At 41.2% G+C, this 22,572-nt stretch overlaps 2 pseudogenes across 1 annotated transcript in view; one reads left to right on the plus strand and one right to left on the minus strand.

The window, feature by feature from the left end:
• LOC148500763 (uncharacterized) overlaps positions 1-22,572 on the plus strand; it is a 65,186-nt pseudogene that overhangs the window by 24,498 nt on the left and 18,116 nt on the right. The gene's annotated exons all lie outside the window — the stretch shown is intronic.
• LOC148500764 (uncharacterized) lies at positions 3,863-21,360 on the minus strand (annotated as a pseudogene).

Here is a 22,572-nt window from a genome sequence, read left to right on the forward strand (position 1 = left end):
ACACACAGCGTCGAGCAATGGTGTCACAAGAGGGTTGTGGGCCACACCTGGGTTTCACCCGCCGAGGGGTGACACCAAAGTTCCGACTCCTAAGTGACAGGAGCCGGGTGCTGCACTGGCATTACATGCAGCACTCTGCTCCCGACACAGTGAGCGTGCCGGCAACGCACACAGAGTGGTCCCAGGGAGCAGTTCGCACCTCCAGGACCCCTGGAGTGACTAAATCGGGGGTTCAACAATGCCAATACTATACCCCTCCTGCCAAAGTCTCAACTGGTGGCATCCTATCGCCCTATCATGGTTCTCAATATATACTTTAAACAGTTGGCTAAGATTATGGCTGTGCAGCTTCAGCCAATCTTTCTTGGTCTGTTAATGGGACACCAGCTGGGCTTTCTGGAAAGGAGGGGGGGGGGGGGTCATATTTCTGTTAGGTGGATCCAGGCATCTGTGGCAGCCACTGTGGCTTCTGCCCAAGCTCCTTCTACTGACAATATGTTACTCAGCCATGATGCCAACAAGGCATTTGGTACCATTATATGGTCTCACCAGTATTAAATACTGGCCCGTAGGACGCGTGGATACTCCATCAGAAATTTAGGTGACCACTTCTGTGGAAGATAGTCTGCTCTATTTGACTAATGCTGCCCAGTCATCTTGCTCTATTCTGCTATATTTGGTGACTATGGCTCTATATCCAGCCTCCCCATGCCTACTGATAAACCTGTAATATTATATTTGAATCTAGGAGTCACACGTCCATCATGGGGCAGATTTGCTCCATTCTGGTTTGAGAAAACATTTATCCAATATCTTGGGACTCAAATACCTAAGAACCCTTTCATGTTATATCACCACGTTTCTCTGAGTGTGCGTTGTTTTGGTATGTATTGACGTCATCTCCGACTTTCTTAACTAAGCAGAATCCATCTTGTTAATATGGGTACTTTACCAGAACATACTCCAATCATTACCACGACTAACGCAGCCTGATACTAAATGAATAAGCCCTATAATTAAGAAATACATCTTGAGTAGTAAGCACCGGGATAATGGATTCATCAAATGTACAACAGCCTAAAATGAATGGTGGGATTAACTTCCCCAATGTGACTCGCTATAGTCATGCCGCCATTCTCCATCACCTTAGATACTGCTTTATGGAACTGAGCGATATACAGATATTCCCCTGGAGGAGGCCTTATGGACAGATAGGAATCTAGTGTCTTTTTCTTGCACCTTCACGACCAGGAGATGAATTTCATTACAGTTCCTCGTCAAACCCTTTGCAGCATGGAAGGCTAATGGAATTAACAGCATTGGTCATTTGGTGGATAAAGTAAGCAGACACCCTTACCTTTGTCCAAGCGGAGGAGTATAACATCCTCGGACCCCACCTTTTATTACATTTTCTTTGGTAAAATTCTAGATGAAGTCTCTTAATACAGGCTTAATTCAATGGTTACATCGCTTCCCTGAATTAACTATCAATGCCTTGCTGAGAGGTCTAGCACAGAGGTTAAACTGGGTCCTCAAGGCACCGTAACAGTCCAGGTTTTAAAGATATCCAGGCTTGAGCACAGGTGGCCAAATCAAATAGACTTGAGGTACTAATTAAGCCCTAACTGTGCAGAACCATGGAAATCACGGAAACCTGGACTCTAAGGGGTATATTTATTAAAGTGAGTTTTTAGAAATGGAGATGTTGCCCATAGCAGCCAATCAGATTCTACTTAACATTTAAGTAGCACCTTCTATAAGATAATAGCTAGAATCTGATTGGTTGCTATGGGCAACATCTCCAATTCTAAAACTCTCAATATATAACCCCAAGAATTCTTTGAGGACAGAGATTGGGAACTACGGGTCTAGTAGATTCCTGTTGCTTAGGGGTCCATTTACTAAGCCTTGGATGGAGATAAAGTGAATGAAGATAAAGTACCAGCCAATCAGCTACTGTCATTTTTCAAACACAGCCTGTGACATGACAGTTAGGAGCTGATTGGCTGGTAGTTTATCTCCATCCGAGGCTTAGTAAATAGACCCCTTAATTCCTACAAGAATGTACATGGAGATATTCTCTAGTGTCTCATTGTACTTATTTAACCCCACACAGTTACTATTACCTGGTTTTCAGACATGGTTCCAACCCAGGTCAGACAGTTTATACAGCTCCATCGATCTGGGTTATTCCTGGGTCAGCCCCGTTCACACTGAACCTGGGTCTACCCTACTAAACTTGTGAGGTCATAAAAAGTGGGAAGTGACTGCTCCACAATCATCAATCAGCTCATTTTAAGCATGACCCAGGTCGGATAACCCGGGTTGCGCCGTTTACACTGCACCATTACCCAGGTCCATCCTGGGTTCGACCCTGGTAGCTACCTGGGTTGGATTGCCGGGTCACTTGACCTGGGTTATTTTTCAGAGACCCTTTTATACTGAGCTGCAACCTAGGTAGACCCAGCAAAAACCCAGGTTTTTGCTCTGGTACAAAAGGGGTATAAGTGATGGGTATATCCCCAATACACATTTGACCTCAATGGTTGGAGACAGAATTGTTCTATTGCCTATTTAGCTGTCCTTTTGTGAGATGTTTTTGGCTTCAGCTTCAGAGATTTGCGACAACTGACCTGAACTTCCAGCCTTGCTGGAAGGAGCGGGTCGTTTTGGAAATTACCTAGCTAGCGAACTTCCAAGGGTTGCAGGTGACTCTTCTGTGCTCTTAATGCGGTCAGCAATGTCCAAGGAGGTTCAAATCCAACATTTGAGATGTGGGAGTAACTATAATTTCATTCCACATTGTGATATGAATTAAGAAATATAGATAATGACCAACCTATTCTCTCTTAGGGGTGAGGGCACATTCTGGTGTAACGATTCCTTTGTTTAGTCCGTTCGCTGATATGTTACATTGCATCCACTTCATACATTGGTATGTTTTCTCTCTTGGGCTTTGGCTGGCCCCTATTTGGACCTGCTATGAATCAAATTTGTTCCGTAACCTAAAACTACTGACACAATGTTTGCTTCTCTGACTCTTGTTTCAGGCACTCTCTTCTTATGTATGTTTGACTTATGCATTGAATTCAATTAAAATAGTGATTTTTTTTTTACATATAAAAAACTCAACATTGAAAAGTGATAACGCAGGTTGAAAAATAAAACCACATGACTTTTCAACAGCATTTATGGAAATATTAATACATACAGCACAAAGTGACATTTCAAAAAGATAGATTGTAACATCATCCTCTTCCGTCAGGAGAGAGATGCAGAGAACACTCTTTTTTTAAATTAAGTGTACTCTCATGCTAGAAGACCACCCAAAACTTCAGGAGCACTCACAAATAGGACAATCATTACACCTTACAGTGTCCTAATGGTTGTGTCATTGCCTAAGAGACGATTCTTCTGCTTGACCAACTTTTTCTAGGCATATATGTGTCCATTTATAGCCTCGCATTTCTCTAAGTACCAGGGCTTCTTGCTGCATATCATAGGCTTTTGCTAGAGGAAATTTCTTGGTAGCAACCTGTCTGTCAGGTATCAAACCTAATATCCTGTTACTAGTTTATCCTGCATTAACTCCATATGCACTGTTCCTTGTGTCCTTCAAACTATTTTATACCATTTGATCCAGAACCAAATAATACTAGTCTGCAAATTGACTTTTCATCCATCCAATTAGTGGAAATGATTTAACAAAATGTAAAAAAAAAGGAAAAAATTATATATATATATATATATATATATATATATATATATATATATAATAAAACAAAAAAAACAACTAGAGCAGTAGTACAAACAATGCTATATAACAAAAAAGACATGATTAGAGGTCAATGAAGAGCCAAAGTCAGGAGGAATAATGAGAATTGTTCTTTTGAAAAAATACTTTCCACTTGCAAATACGCAAAGTTTTAACTGTATAAATGCATGTTAAAAAAATGTGTTGTTTATACGTACTGTCATATCAAACAAGATCAAAATGGCATCTCAACTCTGTGACCTCTCTGGTGTTTAATTACAGAGGATTTATGTGAGAAACATTTCCAGCACTCATAACACGGAAATGGTTTTTCCTGTGTGACGTCTCTGATGTTTGTTAAGATTTGATTTTTCTGTAAAACATTTCCCACACTCAGAACATGAAAAAGGCTTCTCACCTGTGTGAAGTCTGCAATGTGTAACAAGAGATGATTTTGCTGTAAAACATTTCCCACACTCTGAACAAATAAATGGTTTCTCACCTGTGTGAGTTCTCTGGTGTTTAAGACAAGTGGATTTTAGTGTAAAACATTTCCCACACTCAGAACAGGAAAATGGTTTCTTCCCTGTGTGACTTCTCTTATGTTTAAGAAGAGATGATAACTGTGCAAAACATTTCCCACACTCGGAGCAAGGAAATGGCTTCTCTCCTGTGTGAGTTCTCTGGTGTTTCATAAGATCTGCTTTGTATATGAAACATTTATCACACTCAGAACATGAAAACTGTTTCTCACCTGTGTGAATGCTCTGGTGTTTAAGACAACTTGAATTTTCTGTAAAACCTTTCCCACATTCAGGACAGGAATATGGTTTCTCCCCTGTGTGAATTATCTGATGTTTAATAAGAGTTGATTTCTGTGCAAAACATTTCCCACACTCGGAGCAAGAAAATGGCTTCTCTCCCGTGTGGATTCTCTGATGTTTAATAAGATCTGCTTTGTATATGAAACATTTATCACACTCAGAACATGGAAATAATTTCTCACCTGTGTGAAATCTCTGGTGTAAAAGAAAATTAGATTTTCGAGTGAAACATTTTCCACATTCAGAACAGGAAAATTGTTTCTCACCTCTGTGAAGTACCTGGTGTTTTGGAACATAAGATCTCTGCTTAAAACATTTCCCACACTCAGGACATGAATACGGCTTCTCTCCTGTGTGACTTCTCTGGTGTCTAATCGCATTTGATTTCTGCGCAAAACATTTACCACACTGAGAACACTGAAACGGCTTCTGTCCGGATTTAGCTGGCCGATGGGTGATAAGCTTTGTGTTCTGTGTAAAACATTTGGGATCTATAGCGGAGGGAAATATTTTATCCGCTCCAACAGACGTTACAGATGTACCATTATCAGAGCTACCGGGAAAAGATTCCTCACTGTGATGTACTTTATGTAAATTTAGGCTAATAGGGTTTTTTCTTTGAGAATCCTGTACGGTGACGTTTTTTTCCATTTCATGATCAGGTGATAAAATGAGAAGATCCTCTGAGGTATTCCCGCTGTTACGTCCTTCTGCTGAGAATAAAATAGAAAATATATTATAATATATATATATATATATATATATATATATACATATACACACACACATAAACATATATATACATACATAAACAAGCCATACTGCGCAATAAGCCTAGCATAAGCAGGCAGGTCCCATGCTACTCTGCTAGAGTCTGGCATATTTTTTTTATTGACGAAAATGCGTCTAAGTCACAATGCGATGTGACTAGGACGCACCAGGAGACGGTGCTAATTAATTAGATATGTAACACTTGTATACCAGTGTGCGACTGTATCAACAGGTGCTTATCTTCTCTTGTAGTCATGCTGTTGGAATCATTGGATGGGCTTATTGCCCAGTCTGCTATTACAGCAGTTTCTGGCAGCAGGTTAGTACGGATACTGAAATACTGATAGCTCTAGGTAAGAACAGCTATTGCTCTCAGATGTGATTTAAGGGCAAGAGGTTCCTAATTGCTGAATATGGGGCAGTAGTACGCTTACCCTGATAGGAGCTCCTTTACTGGCAAGTCATGAGAACCCGAGTGGCAGTTGGGGGTAAAAAAGACTGACCGGAAGAAGACGCCTTGGCAGAGGGCACCACGGCGGTGAATGCCAGAACCGGTGGATTCAATTATTAGTGGAGATCACACCTGGTATGATAGTTAATACCATGTGATTGAGGGGTTATCAATGTGCCGGCTACAGGTAATGCCAGAAAATGCTTGTCCCTTGCTGGCTTTGTGGAGCAGGTCTCAAATTGGTGTAATACCAACTGGGAGATTGGCCGTCCCCTCCATAGTCAAGCCCAGTGTGTTACAGGATGAAGCGCGGGGCAGGTAAGACTCTGTGATATAGCACAGGCAAGTTTAGGCTGGGGTCCTGTAAGGCCACCAGGAGTAGTAAGCCTTGAGCGCTGGTTGCTATTCTCCAGGCTCCTCCAGTAATATATAAGCGTCACTCGCTCTTAGGTTATCTTTCTGCTTGTGAGCTATACATCACATGCAGCAGATCCATAGAATGATGTCCCTTACACAGAGAACTTCCTATTATCTGTGACTAAGAACACAATCAGGGGCTTACCTGGGGATGGGTGTCCTCAGGCTAATTTGGACTCAGACCACTCCTGTGACCCAGTAGATGGGAGGCTTTAGTTCAGTCCCAGCTACCTGTACAGGCTGCACATTTACACATTTAACCCCAGAGTGCTGGAATCACTGAACCAGCCAGTTCAATGATTCCAGCAGCATGACTACAAGAGAAGATAAGCCCCTCTAGATACATAGCAGTAAAAACACTATCTGATGGACTAACTAGAGTTCAGAAAAAAATATAAAAATAATGTATATATATATTTTACACATACACACACACACACATATATATATACACACACACATATATATATATATATATATATACACACACACACACACACACACACATACATATGTATACATACACACACACATATATACATACATATACACACACACATATACATATGTATATATACACACACATGTATATATATATATACACACACACACACACACACAGTTATATATATAGACAATAACTAATGTTAAAGTTAAAATATGTTTTGATACATTTTATGCTACTATGTAATGGGAATAAATATATTAATTACATATTAATAAAAATAGAAATAATATATCTTATACAAGTTCTAGAAAGTTGTTAAAAACTAAACTTATGAAGTTATAAGTAAAATGGCCACTGAGGTCCAGGTTCTCTTGGAAAAATAAAATAATTAACATGTAAAATAAATAAAATGGACATATGCCAAGTGAAGTAAGCTAGCTCCAAGGTCACGAGGGAAAACTAAAAATGGACATAGGCCAAATGAAATAAGACACCTGCATAGATATGCATAGTTATATAAAGTATATTTTCCCATGGATTTACAAATGAGTTTTGATGACTTCACCTGTAGAAACGGTATAAATAATGGAGCCTTTATGGGCTATGGGGAGACTGGGGATTGAAGTTCTAGGATGACATCCTGCTGCACGTAACTATAAATGTTATCTATGTATTATTTTGTATTTGTACTTTACTTATTTCCTATTCAAGAACTGTTAAGTATTGTTAAGTATACGAAAAATTTTTATGAATTTAATTCTTGATTGGACATTGAATAATCAAAACAATATCTCTCTTTACTGTTTACTTTAAAAAAAACTGTTATAATCTTGTTGACCATCGTATGAATGACTGAATGTGTTGAATCAGCCTTTACGGGATCTGAATGTGCAAAAAGATTCTGATTTTAAGTATTCCTTCAGTTACCGCTTGAAGAAGGATTAGATAGTTCCAAGTCCCAAGTGAAATCACAACACTATAAGGCCTTAGACAGCATTATGTGATACACGTGAGAGAGAATAAAGGTGCTCGACAGGATGTACCAAAGGGAAGGTTTAATGTAAATGTTTTAATTTTGACAAAGAAAAATAAAAGTTCTTATCAAATAGGGACCTTGAAAGTTGGAAATTACACCATGCTAATGGTTTGTTATTAAATAGCAACTCCACTTACAAAAGTATTAAGATAATAATATAAAAAAGGGGCGCTTGTATTGGTGCTAAATAAAAATGAAGGAATTGTAAAAAACTAGGTAAATGATGAGAAATGTAAAAGACTATAAATTAGACCAAATAAAATAAATTTAAATGAAAAAGTAAAAATTAAAATAATGAGATATAAATTAAAAAATGAAACATAATATTATTAAAATAAGAAGAGTATGCAATACCTGTAAAGGAAAAAAAGGTGAGTATAAAAAAAGTTTATAGCCTTTATTGTGTATATAGTAAGTGCTGGGAAGTACAGGGGTTCCAATGGCGTCAGTACTGGCCTTGCATAAAAAGCCGCAGATTTGGAATTAACTAGCTGTCCCTATATCTGCCTACCTTTTCTGCCGTTATTCGCCGTGTGCTGACTGGTTTCCCTCTATATGTGTCTAGTTCTCCGTTCTCGGCAGGTTAGCACCGTGAGTGTCTTGGTCTTTCGCTCAGAGGCCATACCGATGACGTGCAATTACTTTGGGAATAAAATTTTTATACTAACCTTTTTTTCCCTTTACAGGTGTTGCATACTCTTCTCATTTTAATATTATTATTACGTTTCATTTTTTAATTTACATCTCATTATTTAGATTTTTACTTTTTCATTTAAATTAATTTTTATTTTTATTATTTTTTATTTATTTTATTTGGTCTAATTTATAGTCTTTTACACTTCCCATCATTTACAATTCCCTTATTTTTACTTCGCACCAACACAAGCGCCCCTTTTTTAGATCAAATAGGGACCTTATCAGACACCGCTAAGTGTGTATTACTCACCTGTGCTGCTACCTGTAGGGATTTCCTCCTCCTTACACTGCTCGTCACCTCTCACATACATCTCTTCTCCTTCTGTATTTTCTACCTTAATATCAGTCAGGACTTGATCCTAAATAACACACAAAAACAATAAAATAACACTTCAATAATGTCGGATTTGAATAAACTGGAATTAAGCTGTAAAATATCAGAGCAAGACGCACACAGTGTCACAGGTCATGTAATGAGAGCCACTTTGGTGTTTGGTGAGACCCTAAATCCCACCTACCTGATCTTCCTGTGGGACACTGTGATTCTCTTCTGTATGGTCCTGAGAATAAAGAGGACGGGGACATCTCTCTGGGGTATTTCTGTTACCTGCTCCATCTGTAATACATTATTTTTATGTGATTATTAACGTCTACAACCCAAAGCTTGATAGTGAAAGAAGGATTGGTCCCATGCTGAATTTATAAAATATAAAAGGGGATGTTTTACAAACTTCAAGTTACTGTAATACAGCAATACAGGCTGGATCAATAGGAAATGTACGCTCTTTACCATTGCATTGATACAATCAGCCACTGTAACAGTGAAGGTGAGCACTGAGCTCTGTGTTGTTCTTATCTCTGTTTACCCTGTTTCACTTTTAATAGCTCTTCTGTTTGATCATTTATTTTACATGATTTCTTCAATGCAGTTGCATTTTGATACCATATATACGTGTTGGTATGGTTTCCGCTGTTTTGCCAGTTATTTTGATAGCAAGCAGGTTTTCTAGATGTCCCTGTTTGATTCATCACTGGCTTTCATTTTTATTTATTTTCTACTTTCACGTTATTTGATGAATGCATTTGCTCACTGGCAAATCAGTGGCAGCCAAGTCAGCAAATGTATTCATCAAATAGCATGAAAGTAGAAAATAAATAAAAATGAAAGCCAGTGATAAACCAAACAGGGACATCTAGAAAACCTGCTTGCTATCAAAATAACTGGCAGATCAGTGGCAATCAAGTGATTTTGCGTGTGAGCAGGTTTTCCAGATATCCCTGTTTAACTCATCACTGTTTTTTTTATTTATTTATTTTGGTATTTAGTGTTCTACGTTCATGTTATTTGATTAATTAATTTGCAGATTTTCCTCTGTAAAATAAACCTGTTTTTTTACATCATGCTGTTCAGCAGTTTGCAGGTATAGGCCAATTTTTCATGCCAAATCAGGAACCCAGAAAGTGCATAATGACATAGGTAGTTGTAGTACTAGTATACGGCTTGCCTGAAATAAATGTAAGAGGATGTCTTCACTACAGAGTACCGCACATGTATTATTACTACAGTGAGGATCATGTGTAATATGACATGTGGTCTTATCCCGTTAAGCAGTAATGGAACCACAATGGTGTACGGGTATCAGGTCTGTTTTAGAAGCTTTTGTAAATTTACCCCTAAGTGTATATTACTCACCTGTGCTGATAGCTGTAGGGATTTCCTCCTCCTTACACTGCTGATCACACATCACAGACGTCTCTTCTTCCTCTATTATATCTTCTACCTTAATATTAGTCAGGACTTGACCCTATATAACCCACAAAAACAATAAAAGAACACTTTAATAATGTCTGATTTGAACCAATTGGAATTAAACTGTATAATATCAGAGCAAGACGCGCACAGTGTCACAGGTCATGTAATGAGAGCCACTCTGGTATATTGGTGAGACCCTAAATCCCACCTACCTGATCCTCCTGTGGGACACTGTGATTCTCCTCTGTATCATCCTGGGAATAAAGAGGACGGGGACATCTCTCTGGGGTATTCCTGTTACTGGCTCCATCTGTAATACATTATTTATATATGGTTATTAACCTCAGCAACCCAAAGCTTGATTGTAAAAGCAGCAATACAGGCAATGGGAAATGTATACACTACTAAGCTCTTTATACATGATTGATTTTAGGACATTCCCGAAAGATATGGACCAGTATATTTCTATGGTATCCACACCTCCAGCAATGTGACAAGGCCAAGGGAAACCTTTTGTGCAGCACTATAGGAACGAGGAACCATCTGGATAGAAAAAACAGACTTACGGGTAAAGCTTCTATAACACACAAGAGGAGGTGTTGCAGCATAGCAACCAATCAGATTCTGTCTATTATTTTCTACAATGCAATAGAGAAATAATAGCTACCATCTGATTGGTTGCTATGGGCAACACCACCACATGTCTGTTTTAGATAGTTTAGTAAATCTACCCCCACAGGGGCATATTCAATTAGCTGCAGTGCTTACAGCGGGCAGATAACCTCGAGCATTAACGTTCGGCGTTATTCAATCATAAGCCCATTTCCTTCTGCGGTAAGCCTGTGGTTAACCTCTAGATCCAGGTTAGCTGCCCGGCGCTAAAGGTTAACACTCTCGTGGTGGCCCTGCTTTCCTGGAGATTGTGCGAATAGAAATTGTAGCCTGCGGGCTACAATAAAATAGCCCCGGACAAAATATTATCTTCGTGCTGTGAATTATTATTATTACTATCGTTTATTTATATGGCGCCACAAGTGTTCCGCAGCACCTTACAAGGTACATAACCAAGAAGTGACTTACAGTAAAATACAATACAATTAAGGACAAGGACATGGATAATATACATTGGAACATAGGTGGCCATAACACCCAATTAAGCAACAGAGCATTGGCACCAAGTGTTAGGTGTCCTAGTTGTGAGTAAGAAGTAGATGAACATAAAGTAAGGAGAAGCACAAGAGGGGAGAGGGCCCTGCTCGCAAGAGCTTGCATTCTGAATAATTACAAGAAGGCTTCTCAATAAAATACAAAAACAGGTCATACGTCCTAATGGCACCAAAATGTGCGGAATAAATATAATATAATGCTTCTGCACACCACAATTGAATACACGTCACAGAACCATAAATATGAATTAATGAAATATGCCCGGATAAGAACGACTGGCCTCTTAGACGTAGCTCACTCTTTCATGTCCCCTGAGGACTTCCTGGAGCCATAACTCAGCTGGATCGTGGTGGAGTAATGCTGGTAGTGCGCACTGAATTGTGCTCCGGGGAACAGTGTAAGGCTGTATACAGTTCCGCATGGTTGAAAAAGGAAAACGTTCTGTGAAGTAACTACTTTTTCTGATTTGTGATCAATATGAATTCTGCAAACAGGATTTCCGTAAGCAGTATAACTATGGGATAATGTATATAACCTCTCATCCAGCCTTAATAAAGGACCATTGGTCAAAATGCGACGGGATCGTCTATCTGCACCAGGTGAGTATTCTGAATCTGTTCATTCTGTAGCAATTTCAGTTCTTTAATTTTGGGTTTCTGATTCCAACTTGAAAGACAGTAGACATGTGCCTGACCATTGTCTATAAATTAGGCGGCCATCTTGCCGATATTTAGGATTCATCTGGTCTTTAAGCATAATACTGTTTATAGGTGCAATTTTATTAATAAATACAATTTAGAAGGATCAACTGCACCATACAGCAATTTATTTCCCTTGCATTCTGGGAACCACTTCATCAGCCCATTCGGTTTCCACCGAGATGGACTACAGATACCAAGTTACCTAAGATGTGCTCATTTGGTTGTTAATCTCTCTGAGTGCATTACCATATGGGATTTTCACCAACTGTATCTCCTCTTCATGACGGTAGAACTTGATCCTATTGGGTTGTTTGGTTCATTTGTGTTTTATCCGACCATTTCATCCATTTACCTGTATTGACTATGTTATACTAATGTGGCTGTTTCAGTTAGCCATGGACTACACATTTATCTAATTTTAAGAGCTAGGAAAATTTGATTCTGTATGTGTACTATTGTGATTTGTCCTCATTAGTCTGCGCTGACAGAGGAAGGTGTAGGATAAGAGATGGCTGTAGTGACAGAGGAGGGTGTAGGATAAGAGATGACTGTAGTGACAGAGGAGGGTGTAGGATAAGAGATGACTGTAGTGACAGAGGAAGGTGTAGGATAAGAGATTGCTGTAGTGACAGAGGAGGGTGTAGGATAAGAGATGACTGTAGTGACAGAGGAGGGTGTAGGATAAGAGATGACTGTAGTGACAGAGGAGGGTGTAGGATAAGAGATGACTGTAGTGACAGAGGAGGGTGTAGGATAAGAGATGACTGTAGTGACAGAGGAGGGTGTAGGATAAGAGATGACTGTAGTGACAGAGGAGGGTGTAGGATAAGAGATGACTGTAGTGACAGAGGAGGGTGTAGGATAAGAGATGACTGTAGTGACAGAGGAGGGTGTAGGATAAGAGATGACTGTAGTGAGAGGAGGGTGTAGGATAAGAGATTGCTGTAGTGACAGAGGAGGGTGTAGGATAAGAGAGTGCTGTAGAGACAGAGGAGGGTGTAGGATAAGAGAGTGCTGTAGAGACAGAGGAGGGTGTAGGATAAGAGATTGCTGTAGTGACAGAGGAGGGTGTAGGATAAGAGATTGCTGTAGTGACAGAGGAGGGTGTAGGATAAGAGAGTGCTGTAGTGACAGAGGAGGGTGTAGGATAAGAGATGGCTGTAGTGTCAGAGGAGGGTGTGGGATAAGAGATTGCCGTAGTGACAGAGGAGGGTGTAGGATAAGAGAGTGCTGTAGTGACAGAGGAGGGTGTAGGATAAGAGAGTGCTGTAGTGACAGAGGAGGGTGTAGGATAAGAGATGGCTGTAGTGACAGAACAAGGTGTAGGATAAGAGATTGCTGTAGTGACAGAGGAGGGTGTAGGATAAGAGATTGCTGTAGTGACAGGGGAGGGTGTAGGATAAGAGATGGCTGTAGTGACAGAACAATGAGAATATGTGACTGTCCTGTACTTAGTGATTATTACTCACCTGTGCTGATAGCTGTAGGGATTTCCTCCTCCTTACACTGCTGATCACCTCTCACATACGTCTCTTCTTCCTCTTTTATATCTTCTTCCTTAATATTAGTAAAAACTTCACCCTAAATAAGTCACAAAACAATAAAATAACACTTTGATAATATTCATATATTATTAGAGTATAAGACACACACAGTTGGCCTACAGAACACAGAGTGAAAACTCACATGGGTATTTGGTGAGACCCCCCAATCCCACCTACCTGATCCTCCTGTGGGACACTGTGATTTTCCTCTGTATGATCCTGGGAATAAAGAGGACGGGGACATCTCTCTGGGGTATTCCTGTTACTGGCCCCATCTGTAGGCGACACACAGTGACTGATTACACTGTATATATGTGATTATCAGAATTATTAAACCAGTCACTAGCTACTGGAGTAATTCCAGAGGACTGGAAAAGAGCAAACGTTGTCCCACTGCACAAAAGTGGAAGCAAGGAAGAGGCAAGCAACTACGACCAGTGAGCCTTACATCAGTAGTTGGGGAATTGATGGAAACACTCTTAAAAGAAAGAGACATAGATTATCTCAAATCCAGCAATTTGCAGGATCCCAAACAGCATGGATTTACTGGGGGGAGATCATGTCAAACAAATCTTACTGACTGGATGACTAAGGAAATAGATAAAGGGGGGGGCCATAGATATCGCTTATCTAGACTTTAGTAAGGCTTTGACACTGTTCCACATCGCAGACTGTTAATTAAACTGAAAAGCATGGGATTGGATACAAAGATAGTTGAATGGATAAGATCATGGCTGCAGGATAGGAAACAGAGAGTTGTAGTAAACTGAGTGCAGTCTCAAAAGAGAAATGTTACCAGTGGAGTACCTCAGGGATCTGTACTTGGAGCAGTGCTTTTTAATATCTTTATTTGTGACACTGCAAATGGTATTGAAGGGAAACTATGCCTTTTTGCAGATGACACAAAGGTATGCAACAAGGTAGACACACCAGGAGGGGTAAAACAAATTATTGATGATCTAGGTAGACTAGAGGAATGGTCAAGAACGTGGCAGCTACAGCTTAATGCCAATAAATGCAAGATCATGCACTTGGGTCTCAAAAATCCAAAGGCTAAATATAGTATTAATGGCACTATACTGGAAACTACTGAAGAGGAAAGGGAGTCACTATTTCAGGTGACTTAAAGGCAAGCAAACATTGTAACAAAGCAATGAGGAACGCAAGTCAGATGCTTGGTTGCATAGGGAGAGGAATCCGTAGCAGAAAGAAAGAAGTAATAATGCCACTGTATAGGTCATTGATACGTCCTCATCTTGAATACTGTGTTCAGTTCTGGAGGCCATATCTCCAGAAGGATATTAATACATTAGAGACTGTACAAAGAAGGGCAACTAAAATGCTGCAAGGTCTACACCACAAAACATACCAGGAAAGACTAAAAGATCTTAATATGTATAGTTTGGAGCAGAGAAGGGAAAGGGGGGACATGATAGAAATGTTCAACTATATAAAGGGTTTTAACACGGTAAAGGAAGGAGACATTCTTCAAAGAAAGAGAAGTATTAGAACAAGAGGACATGTTCTGAAACTGGAGGGTGGTAGGTTCAGGGGAAATTTTAGGAAAAATTACTTCACAGAAAGGGTAGTGGACAAGTGGAATAGCCTCCCATCAGAGGTGGTAGAGGCTAAGACAGTAGAGCAAGTTAAACATGCATGGGATAGACATAAGGATATCCTTCAGAAGACGTAAGGATCAATAAGGGATGAGGTAACAATATGTTTAAATATGGGGCAGACTGGATGGGCCAAGTGGTTCTTATCTGCCTTCAAATTCTATGTTTCTATGATGTGTATATAGGTGGCCCCATAGCTGCTCTCTCCATTACAATAAATGACAGTCTCCTCTTACCCAGTGATGTGAGGGGCCAGTGATTCTCCATCATCACGTCCTTGTACAGACCAATGTGTCCTTCTATATACTCCCACTCCTCCATGGAGAAATAGACAGTGACATCCTCACACCTTATAGGAACCTGACACACAATGATACGGTCATCACCCAGACAGATCCCCTGGTGTTACTGTATAAATGTCCCATTCCCAGCAGTCACCTCTCCAGTCAGCAGCTGAATGATCTTGTTGGTGAGTTCCAGGATCTTCTGGTCATTGTGTCTCTCATGTATCAGTGAGTGAGGTAGAGGCACTGTGATAGGGCTCTGGGTCCTGCTCAGTACCCATGACGCACAGAGGAAGCTGCTGGGTGTCTCATATTAACTAGATGTATTCTACACTATTGGTATTGAGAGAGACATCAATAAAAAGGGAAATGGAACTTTGCCTATCTGGAATTGTTTTACAGGCTAATTGTGCAGAATATACAAAAAGGGTATATTCTACAACCTATATTACACCTGTAAACATTTCCTGGAGTCACACTCTAGTAAAGTGTATATTACACATTTATCCCTCATCCAGCTCCAGCCATCTCCATGGGGTGTGAGGTTCCGAGTCCCCAGCCTACAGCCGGCACCCACAGATGTATTATCGGCTTTGAACAGAGAGCTGCAAATAGCAAGATGATGTGATGGTGGGGGCTGGACGAAAGTAAAGGACCCAGAACAGCCAGCCCACGGAAGATGGCATGAGAGCAAGGAGTTATATATACAGTATATTAGACAGTGTGTGGAGGAGACAGTTACAGATAGGACAGGGCTATGTTGGTAAAATTGTAGGATTTAATTAAATAATTGTTGGATTTAATAAGAGCTTAGAATAGGCCAAAAGCTGTAAACTGCAAAGTCTGATTAGTGTGTCAGTGATACAAAAATAATAATAATATAACAAATCCAAACTTGATTGATTCTGGGACCTGTAAAGGTGCCTACACACTAGGCGATTTTTTACACGATCTGCCCGATTCCGACAAATCGGAACGTCAAATCGTGTAAAATATGTCCTAATCGTGAGTGCCCACTCACGATCACGAGGCCGATGCGTGTCCCCGCTGGTCGTACATCGCATCTTCAGATCTTGCCTGTTGCAGGCAAGATCTGAAAATCTCAGTCACGATGCACTGGAATAGTTAGGAGGCACGATAGATCGTGGGTCAATTTGGATATTTTTTAACACCAAATTGTGCCCATGACTGCCGGGGGGAGAAATCGGACACGATTTCGCATCGTGACCAGATCGCCTAGCGTGTAGGCACCTTTAGAGATACAGCCTATACCTCCTGCCCAGGTTACAGCTCTGCAGATGAGAAGACTGAAGGAGAGCAGAACATACCAAAGAGAAAATGGATACCATCATGTGACCCAGAGAAGAGAGGATCATGGGAACTTGATAAAGACCCAAGAAGGAAGTATTCTAAGGTCACTACAAAACTCTCTGTGGAACGACTTTTCTAAAAGTTAACTCTAATTATATTGTCATAGTAAATTTGTTATAGATGCCCCTATGTAAAGGAAAATGAGACAGATGCCCTCCCCCCTCCTCCCACAGATCATGTTATCAGCCTTTATTTAATCATGTAAAAGTTACTTAGGGGTACATTTGATTAGGTGTTGGTATACAAAACCCAATAGCAAGCAATCAGCAACCAATCAGATTCTGGCTAAAATCTATCTGGTACATTCTATCATTTTAATTGGTTTTCGACTTTTAAAAACACAAACTTTAGTATTTTATCCCTTAGTCTACTTGGCTGTATCAGTAAATATCCCACTAACAGAAATCCTCAAAACATGAGCTATTGGGGGCAACATGAGAACCAGATTTGGGAAAGACTGCTCTAAAGGTGCGCAGCCAGTTATCGATAAAACAAGCCGATTGAACAATAACGACATCGTTCAATCGCTTGTTAATCGCCTGCAAATCGGGCATTTAAATGTTTTAAACGACCAGCGATGCGCGTGCCCGCTGGTCGTTTTAGACAGCTATCATCACCCGAATATGCTGGACAACCTGCCGATGTCGTCAGGCTGCCCATGTTCGGGGATGATAGATGTGCCTACACTGAACGACTGATCATTGAGTGTATGCACAACCACAGACTTGGAAACGACTGCACAATTACAATGTCGTAATCGTGCAGTCGTTTCCAAGTCTATTAGTGGATACGCACCTTTAAGGATATATTTGTTTCTCAAAATCTCACAGCTAAAAGCCACAAATAATATTGCAGAATATGTCCAAATCTATATTTCTAAAATATATAATAGTAGACAAGAGTCCTAAATGTAATAAAATAGAAGAGAATCAGGCTCTAATATATTATTATCACTCTATTCCTTGATAATCACTAGAATATTTATTGAGTGACCTTATACTAGAATATTTGGAAAAATTCTCAGTTCGTCATTCGATATCTATTTCCAAATTCCAATCCCCTTCTCAGACAAATGTGAGGACTGCTACCGGTACCCCCTAATTCAATCATGAACAAACAAAGGGAAACATGCACAAACAAAGGGAAACAGTAGTGTCTTATTACAGGATAATATATGTGGAGTATGCCATCACTGGTAAAAATGGGAAGCAGCCGGGAATCTGGTGGTGCCGACCACTGGCTTCCCGAATGCTTAATCCCGGCAAGGTACAAATGACAGGTGTCGATATGTCAAGACCTGTCATTAGACCTATGCCTGGAGCCCGACACCGGGTTTACCGATCGAAGGTAAGCCGGGCGCGGACAGCTGCGGGGGGGGGGGGGGATGGGAGGGTTAGGGGCTCCCTGGGGGGATGGGGGGGATTTAGGGTTAGGCACCCCCCTGGGAAGTTAGACTAGGGGAAGGGGGGGGTTAGGTTTAGGCACCCCAGAGGGGAGGTTAGGGTTAGGCACCCCCCCGGGAGACTTAGGGTTAGGCTGTGGAGAAGTGGGGGTTAGATTTAGGCACTTGGGGGGGAGGTTAAGGTTAGGCACCCCTAAAGGAGGGTTAAGGGGTAGAATTAGGTTAGTTATACTTACCTTAAGGACGATTGGGATTTCCTCCTCTGTCGGGCTGCCGCTGTCGGGAATAGATTCCTGTAAAAACTACCTCTTTCCACTTAATTGTGTATAGCCAGTCCCTCAGTTTATATATTTGTCTTATGAAACGTAGCTTATAAGATCTACATACTTCACAACATTTACACTAATCTCTGTGTTCTACAGACGCTGACTTACTCTCATAAATCACTGAGAATATAATAGGATTAACATATAGGAGGACAACAGATTTTAAAAGTCTTTATTCCCAATGTTTCTTACTACAATCACACCTACAGTCAGGTGCATAAATATTGGGACATTGACAGAATTTTCATACTTTGGCCTCTATTCACCACCACAATGGCTTTGAAATGAAACAAACAAGATGTGCTTTAACTGCAGACTTTCAGATTTAATTTGAGGGTAATTACATCCAAATCAGGTGAACGGTGTAGGAATTACAACGGTTTCTATATGTGCCTCCCACTTTTTAAGGGGCCAAAAGTAATGGGACTATCAACTCAAAGCTGTTTCATGGACAGTTGTGGGCTATTCCCTCGTTATTTCATTATCAATTAAGCAGGTAAAAGGTCTGGAGTTGATTCTAGGTGTGACATTTGCATTTGGAATCAGTTGCTGTCGACTCTCAATATGAGATCCAAAGAGCTGTCACCATCATCAGGCTGAAAAATCAAAACAAACCCATCAGAGAGATAGCAAAAACATTAGGTGTGGCCAAATCAACTGTTTGGAACATTCTTAAAAAGAAAGAACGCACCGGAGAGCTCAGCAACACCAAAAGACCTGGAAGACCACGGAGAAAAACTGTGGTGGATGACAGAGTAATTATTTCCCTGGTGAAGAAAAACCCCTTCACAACAGTTGGCCAAATCAAGAACACTCTCCAGGAGGTAGGTGTATATGTGTCAAAGTCAACAATCAAGAGAAGACTTCACAAGAGTGAATATATAGGGTTCACCACAAGATGTAAACCATTGGTGAGCCACAAAAACAGGAAGACCAGATTAGAGTTTGCCAAACAACATCTAAAAAAGCCATTACAGTTCTGGAACAACATCCTATGGACAGATGAGACAAAGATCAACTTGTACCAGAGTGATGGGAAGAGAAGAGTATGGAGAAGGAAAGGAACTGCTTATGATACAAAACATACCACCTCATCAATGAAGCATGGTGGTGGTAGATTTAGGATTGTTTAGTTTGTCCCATTACTTTTGGCCCCTTAAAAAGTGGGAGGCACATATAGAAACCGTTGTAATTCCTACACCGTTCACCTGATTTGGATGTAATTACCCTCAAATTAAATCTGAAAGTCTGCAGTTAAAGCACATCTTGTTTGTTTCAATTCAAAGCCATTGTGGGGGTGAATAGAGGCCAAAATATGAAAATTCTGTCAATGTCCCAATATTTATGCACCTGACTGTATATTTTAAACAATATTTTGCTGCTTATTTTAGAGTTAATAATAAGAAAAGTTATGTTTTAAAATGTATCATATATTTACCATTATGTTCTATTTGGAAAAGGGTACGATAATATACCATATGCATATAGGAGAATAGTGCACTGGATAAAGAAACCCCTACTGTTTCCCTTTTTTTGTTTATGTAAGAGTCCTAAATGTGTCTGACTAGAGTCACAGTTGTGCAGAAACCAAAATCACAAGAGGTGAAGACTCTCTCACCTCCCCAGTCAGGTCCCTGTGTTAGTACTAGAGATAAGAGTGATGTCACTGTGACACTCCCAGACTCCCCTCACCTCCCCAGTCAGGTCCCTGTGTTAGAAATAGAGATAAGAGTGATGTCACTGTGACACTCCCAGACTCCCTCAGCTCCCCAGTCAGGTCCCTGTGTTAGTAATAGAGATGATAGTGATGTCACTGTGACACTCCCAGACTCCCTCACCTCCCCAGTCAGGTCCCTGTGTTAGTAATAGAGATAAGAGTGATGTCACTGTGACACTCCCAGACTCCCTCACCTCCCCAGTCAGGTCCCTGTGTTAGTAATAGAGATCATTAGGGCATTCCCAGAATCCCTCACTAACCTCACTGTAACAAACCCAGTGTATAATATGCTGGGTGATGTCTTATCCCTTGTCAAATCTAATTGTAGAGACCCATCAACTATATATAATAATAATCCCTTATATCATGCAGTGTGTTTTGGAAGCTGTTATATTCTCATCATATATCACTGTACAGAGCCCTCTCCTCTATATAATAATATTACCACATACTAGTGGGTAATGGGAGCTGTGTTATATCCCCCATCATATATCACAGTACAGTCCCCTCTTCTCTATATAATACCACATAGTGTGTGCTGGGAGCTGTGTTATCCCCCATTGTATATCACAGTACAGTCCCCTCCCACCTATATATAATAATACCATATATCAGTGTGTGCTGGGAGCCGTGTTATTCCTCCTCATATATCAAGGTACAGTCCCCTCTCCCCTATATAATTAAAATATTACATATTAGTGTATGCTGGGAGTTGTGTTATCCCCCATTATATATCACTGTACAGTCCCCTCTCCCCTATATAATAATAATACCACATATCAGTGTGTGCTGGTAGCTGTGTTACCCCCATCATATATCACTGTACAGTCCCCTCTCCCCTATATTATTAAAATATTACATACTTATCAGTGTGTGCTGGGAAATACCTTTTATTTCCTTATTGGATCACTGCTTCATGCACCTTTCCTTTATATATTGATAATAACATAATTAATATAAAACTATTTACCTTCTCCGTGAGACATAAGGGAAATGGCGAGTGAGTATGTTGTTGTGTGGCAGTGAGACCCCAAACTTCCGGCCTTCTGCGTTCCAGCCGGGCCCCGCCCTCTGCAACCTTTTGAGCCCCGCCCCCTTCTTTCCCTCTGTCCAAACAATCTGCAATACACCAGAGCACCGCCCCCTGCCTTCCCCCTCGATCTCTGTCCACTGTCACCAAACCTCCTCCCGAACCCCGCCTTCTTTTCCGGCAATCTGCATTTCCTCTATCCCCGCCCCCTGCTTTTATTGTGTCCCCGTTTTGTGCGTTCCACTGAGTCCCGCCCCCTGCGTTCCACAGTCAGGAAGTGTTTATCTATTTGCTGGCTGCATTGCTGCAACTTTCCAGCGACAGTAACTAGGCAGCAGCAGCAGCAGCAGCAGCAGAGGGAGGACATTGCTGTGTCTGGCAGCAGGTAATGAGGTTCTCCACTTGATGTTACTGTGTTGCTGGGGGTATCCTGCTGTCATCTTAATGTGCTGCTTGGAGGGGGGGAATCCAGGGGTCACCTTACTGCGCTGCTGGGGGGGACCCCAGTGTCACCTTACTGTGCTTCTGGGGGAGGGACCCCGGTGTCACCTTACTATGCTGATGAGGGAGACCCCGGTGTCACCTTACTGCACTGCTGGGGGGATCCTGGTGTCACTTTATTGTGCTGCTCTGGGGGACCCAGGTATCACCTTACTGCTCTGCTATGGGGCATCCTGATGTCACCTCACTGTGCATACTGAGCACCTTTCTGCGCTTCTGGGAGGGACCCCGGTGTCACGTTACTGCACTACCACCCTAATGCGCTGCTGGTGTGGACCCCAGTGCCATCCTCCTGTCTGCTGGTGGGGACCCCGGTGTCACATTACTACTGGGGGGGCCCAGGTGTCAGCTTACCGTGGTGCTGGTTGAGACCCCGGTGTCAGCTTACTGCGCTGCTGGACGGGATCCCCGTGTCACCTTTTTGCAGGGCCTGACACATTTTTCTAAAACCTAGGAGCCAGGATGAAAGTTTAGGAGCCAGGTCACTGTTCCCCCCCCCCTCCCCCCCCACTCATAAAATTACAATTGTGAGTGAGGAGCACAACTCTGTCTTATGCAACTGTTATACACACTATACTAGTCCACAAAATGGTCGCAGTTGAATGGATACAATAACCATCCTCCCACAGCCACATTACTGAGCAGCTAACCCCCCTCTCCAGGCAACCAACCCCCAGAAACACCACCCCTCCGCAGCCAAAAATTCCAGGCAAGGAAAGCAGTGGCCGAACTAGAGAGTGGTGGGCCCAGGTGCAAGAATATG

Source organism: Taudactylus pleione, unplaced genomic scaffold, assembly GCF_031769625.1.
Source record: "Taudactylus pleione unplaced genomic scaffold, aTauple2 ptg000547l, whole genome shotgun sequence".
NCBI classification, from domain to species: Eukaryota; Metazoa; Chordata; class Amphibia; order Anura; family Myobatrachidae; genus Taudactylus; species Taudactylus pleione.